Consider the following 6,000-nt stretch of genomic DNA (forward strand, 5'->3'; position numbering starts at 1 on the left):
ATGTAATGTGCAATTAAAGATTCTTTAACCACAGTTTAGTGTAATGTTTAAATGTGCTGACTCTAATCTGGGTTTGATTCCTGACTCCTCTCCACCTGCACCTGCTAGCATGACCTTGGGTCAGTCATGACTCTCTCAGAGCTGTTCCTCTCAAGAGCAGTTCTTGGAGAGCTCTCTCACAGCCCCATCTACCTCACAGGGTGTCTGTTGTGGGGAGAGGAGGAGAAAGGATATTTTAGACTGCTCTGAGACTCCGTGAAGGGCAGAGTATAAATCCAATCTCCTCCTCAGAAATTACTCATTTTGAAATGAATGATGTAAAAAGTTATTGTTGATATTGTTACAGTTATGTATAGACTGCCCTTCCTCAAAGGGCTCAGGGCAATGCACAACAAGTTAAAATAAACAGAACAGTTTAATTTACCATAAAATCAACTGGACTTGACAATGGCATAAAATTGCATTTCACTCCCTCAGGAAGATAGCCATGGTGTGGGCCATCACTGTTCTCAGCCATAGGCCTGGTGGAATATCTCTGTTGTACATGCCCTGCTGAACAGTCAGTCCATAGGAAAGTAACCCGAAATGTGAAAAAGAACATGTACAAAGGGACAAATATGATTGTTGTTTGAGGCATTAAAGCTGGGACAAAGGTGAGATGTAGAGAAGAGGATTTTGTGACACTGGGTAAGCTCATGGCCACCATACCACAGCCTATAATAACCATCAGACCATTCTGGTAAAGAAATCCAGGATATTTTGAATGGTCTTGGTTTACAGCTGTATGACCTTATGCTATTCTTTCATATTGTGTATGTTTCCTTTAAATATAACTACAGTACTTTAAAATTAATTCCATCTGTTACTTTCAATATTATTTTTAACGTATCCATATCTGTATTGATTCTATCACTTTTCATATCACTTATATTCTGCTGAGTAGATTGGGTGCATATTTAGGGGTGGGGAGAGCCTGAAGTAGAACCTGCTTGAATATCTCTGGAAATGACATAAAATCAGGGCACTTATAATAGTCATTTTAAAATGTGTCTGAAGAAGTGTGCATACACAAATGCTCACACCTTGAATAAACTTTTGGTGGTATTAAAGGTGCCACTGGATTAAAAATCTACTTCTTTAAACCAACACGGCTGAATCTATTAGTAAACAGACTACCCATGTAATTAATCTGCACTTCTGAATAACTATTTCAATGGTACTTCCCATCTAGCACATGTTCTGTTTCAAGCCCCCAACTAAGTTCTGCACTCTGAATTCATCATGTGAATTAAACACTTGCTTATATTTGCTCCCCCCCTCCCCATGTCATCTATAAATGTACCAAGATGGGTTTTCAAAGCAGTTCTAGGAGAAAGGAAGAAAGGAACATCTGGAGACTGAGAAAATGTTTTGGGTGAAAATCAATACGTAACTGCTAAGAAGCATGAATTATCCTGGTACATTCACAATGACTCTTGCTTCTGAAGTTCCACAAGGCAGTATCCACATGGTTTCAAAATTATTTCTGCAGAGATAAGGCAAGAAACTGTGGGTTTTAATACAAATATTATGAAATGTCTAGCTTGCTGAACTGCATCGTATATTAGATCTCGTTTGCACAATTGTATAATAAATATGTATAAAACAGAGCCCAGTGCTTTGTCTAAAGACAGAAACCCTAATATTAGCTTTAGATGATACTTTTAGAAAACCCCATTAATATGCATTCTAAAACAAAGTATGCTTTATATTGGGGTACATGTGTGAATGATATACTAGTTTACTATTTTTCATGGCCATGTAAAAGAGATGGATTTGGCTTTTTCATTGCTGGAGCATTGGATAGGAGAAAACCTTAAATTATTAATAACCATAACTTTTTTTTACTTAGCCAATACTTGGGGCTAACTGAAGTCATGTTTCAAAGTAAAATGTGAGAATCAATACACGTTTAAAAGAAAACAAAATATTAAACGGCTTGACTTCATGCAGAGACAACACAGAAGCAGTTGCTGGACCAAAACCTTTTTAAAAGCCCTCAGTTAAAAATAGATGCCAGCTTCACACAAGACTTAACCTGTCTTCTAATCCACTAAAGCTTTGTGCCATATAGGTCCACTAGGTACACTATCAAACTGTGCCATAAATAATTTATAGCCAATGTAGTCATATATTGGCATACAACTTCTTGTGAAGTTGTTCAGGTCAGCATTAAAGAGCTGAACCAAGCAATCCCATAATCACTCCCCAAAAAGGCAGCATAGATTCAAAAATTAAACATGAGTAAAACTACACTTACCTTGGCTTAATCTGATTACTTATTCGCTTTAGGAAGAAATGGATTTGGTCACAGCATCATACAAATATGCTTCTAAATGAGTTTCATATACATCCTGATTTGCATACAGAGGTCCTATGCATCAGTTGCTTCTTTATTCTCATTTAGATGCTGCAACAATGGTGGAATATACATTGAGTAACTTTGGTAACTGTTGCCCTGTTCTGTATGCTCACATTTATTCTGTATTTCTTGCTTCCTATGAATGATTGTATTGCCTCTTCCCTTAGTGTGAGATGCATGGGTTACTAGGCATGTAAATAAGTCTGCAATTTGGATATTTGTAAATATTACAACCAGTGTTCCCTCTCAGCTGAGTTAGCGTGAGCTAGCTCACAGATTTTTAGCCTCCAGCTCACACATTTTTGTCTTAGATCAGGAAGGATGACCCCAGAGCACAATAATTTATGCAGCAGCTCACAAGTTTAATGCCAGCAGCTCACAACTTTAATACCAGTAGCTCATAAAGTAGAATTTTTGCTCACAAGACTCTGCAGTTTAGAGGGAACATTGATTACAACTCATTAATGGCTCCCTAAAGTCAGAAAAAACAATTCTATTCCCCTTAAGTTTCCAGGGAGAACCCTTCCTATTTTAATTTCCCCCCCAGTTCTCTAATAGTATATATATTACTATATGGCCCTCCCCCAAAGGGCTCAGGGTAGTGTTTAAAACACAGTTTCACAAGCAAATATAAATTAGTCTAAAACTTATTTAAATTACATCTTAAGAACATCCTGCTAGAATAGATAAATTATTAATTCTGCTTATAGGGGGGCAGATCAGGGTCAGATTCGATGGTAAACTATTGACTATAGGTCTGGTGGAACATCTCTCTTTTTCAGGCCCTGAGAAGCTGTCTCAAGTTCCACAGGGTATGGATGTCACCAGGTAGAGAGTTCCTTCAGGCCCTGGCTCTGGTCAAGGATAGTCGGATGTCCTTTGGGCCAGGGAGCCCAGTAAATTCTGATCTTCTCAGCACAAAGCTCTCCAGGGGATATTCCAGGAGAGGCAGTCCCACAGGTATGATGATCCCAGGCCATGTAGGGCTTTAGAGATCAACACCAGAACTTTGAAGAGGATATGGTACTCAACTTGAAGCCAATGTAGCTGGTGGAGCACTGGCTGGATATGTGCTGTTGGTGGCATACTCATAAGCACCTGCACAGCTGGATTTTGGACAAGCTGTAGATTCTAGGTCAGCATCAAAGGTAGCCTCATGTAGGGCAAGTTGCAGTAATCCAGCCTAGAAGTGACCACTGCATGGTTCACTGTGGCTAGGTTGGGAAAGGAGAAGTAGGGGGCCAGTTGCCTGACTTGGCACAATCGTAAAAATGCCTGTCTGGCAACCTTCGTTATTTGGGCCTTCATAGATAAGGAGACATCCAGAATCACACCCAGATTCCTCATGGTGCCAGTGTTAAATGCACACTGCCAAGAGCTGGTTCCCCAACCTTGGACCACCACCCACCCCCCCACAGCCACAGGACCTCCATCTTCTAAGGATTCAGTCTCTGCGTCAAACACCCAACCATAGCATCCAGTCCATCAGCCAGATTTGATGAAATGGTATCTGGCCACCCATCAACAGATATAACTGGGTGTCATCAGCATACTGGTGACAACCCAACCCAAAACGTTGCTGGGCAAGGGATCACATATTATTTTCCCCTTCCTTTCAGTTTTCTGGTGATGCCTCTTCCACCTCTTCCATGTTGGTTATGTGATTCATGAGGAGAAAGTGGACAGATAGACTTGCAGATATACACGGCATTAAATGATAGCCTATGTGAGTGAGCATGTTGGGCAGTTGACAATGCATGTGCATCAGAGCTACTAGATTTGCTAACAATCATGAATCCTGATGATATAAGTTATATATTCATTTCAAGCACTGTTCTGCTGCAGAAAAAATAATTACCTCAAAATCAATAGATTTCTCTAAATGTAACTACAAGAAGACAGGCTACATCCACTGCTTGTGTCCTTTCAGCAAACCTCTGAATACCAGTGCTGGGAGCAGCAACAGGTGAGGGACTCAGCCTAGGGTTGCCAGGTCTTCCCTGGCCACCGGCAAGGGATTGGGGGAGAGGGGGTTGGATTGCTGAATCTAGGTTGGGAAACTTTTAGAAATTTGAGGATGTAGCCTGGGGAGAACACAATGCCATAGAGTCCACTCTTCCCCCACCCAAGTATCCAGTTTCTCCTGGAGAATTGATATCTGGAGATGAAGTATAATTCCAAAGGATCTCCAGGTGTCACCTGCAGGCTGGTATCCCTACCTCTGTGCCTGGCTTGTTTGGACCTCCAAGTTAACTAGTTGGCTGCAGTCTGAAACACTGTGCTGAACCAGATGGACCACTGGTCTGATCCAGCAGGATCTACTTATGTCCTTAAAAAATCACTAAAGTCCATGAGACTTTCTCTTCTCCTTGAAGTGGTAAAAGACTTCATGTTCTTTACTTTATTAACATTGGCAGAGTGATTTGTTCCTCTTCTATATTATATGGTTACCTGAATGTACATCAGCATATCTACTTAGGAAGCACCTCTTTCTGTAAAAACTGTATTTTTTAAAATTTGCAAATAATGTCCTATGTGAAATGTCAGCAGTTTAACCTTCAATTTTCAAACAGCTTACTCTGAAGTGGCTCCGTTGAGTTCAATATCATTAGGTTTTTGCAAAATAATGAAAAATCCAGCATTATGAATATGGAATCTTTTAATACACATTTCATGTTTTCAAATGATAGAATCCAGGATGTTCCACAGGTCCTAGATACTACACAATGTTATAACTCAAAAATACTGAGGAATTGATAATTTACCATTAGCCATCTTGGTACATATTCCTGGTAAATCTCTCACTAAAGACGAGTAATTAGCATCCTCTATAACACAGAACAGGGATATTACATCCATGGTGATTTTGGCTCCGCAGAAAGTCTGAATTAAGTTTACATTAAACATGTTAATATTACAAATCTTATAAAGGCACTATAAAATCCATTTACGTCAAAGTCATATGAAATGAACAAAAATTATATATTAAACTGCTCAGTATTATATTAAACTAACTTTGGTATATCCTGGAGTTATGGATCTTTTCTTCTGGGCATCCACAAAATGTGTTCCAAAGTGTGCCTGGAGAAGCTCTATGCTTATGCTAGAAAGTTATTCTCTTATAAAAGTTAAGCATGTTTATATTTCTCTCGCTGAAAATAAGACTTAATTGTGATTAAATTTGGCTTGGACATGGTTCTGTTATTTTAATCAATACTATTTCACAAATGCCTTGCCACACCACTAAAATTTGCTGCCCATATAGAATACTATGTAAGTCATAGTGAGGAGTGTACGAAGCTTTGTTTTCATAACTTATAAAGATCTTCTGATGATGGCAAATAAAATCACGTTTACGATTGTTTCTGAAAGTCTCCAGTTCATTATTGCTGTTAAGATCTGCATGAAATCCAGCAATTCTTTTTTGCTTTAGAATGAGACATGACTAAAGAAGATAGAGAGCTAACACAAATTTGTAAACATTAATTTTACCCCATCTCTCAAAAGATACAATAAGCAAAATACTTGTTTAAAATGTCTATGATTCTAACCAATTCAAGAATGCATGCTGAACACAACACACACTTAAAAAATAAATT

Source organism: Heteronotia binoei, chromosome 1, assembly GCF_032191835.1.
Source record: "Heteronotia binoei isolate CCM8104 ecotype False Entrance Well chromosome 1, APGP_CSIRO_Hbin_v1, whole genome shotgun sequence".
Classification (NCBI taxonomy): Eukaryota; Metazoa; Chordata; class Lepidosauria; order Squamata; family Gekkonidae; genus Heteronotia; species Heteronotia binoei.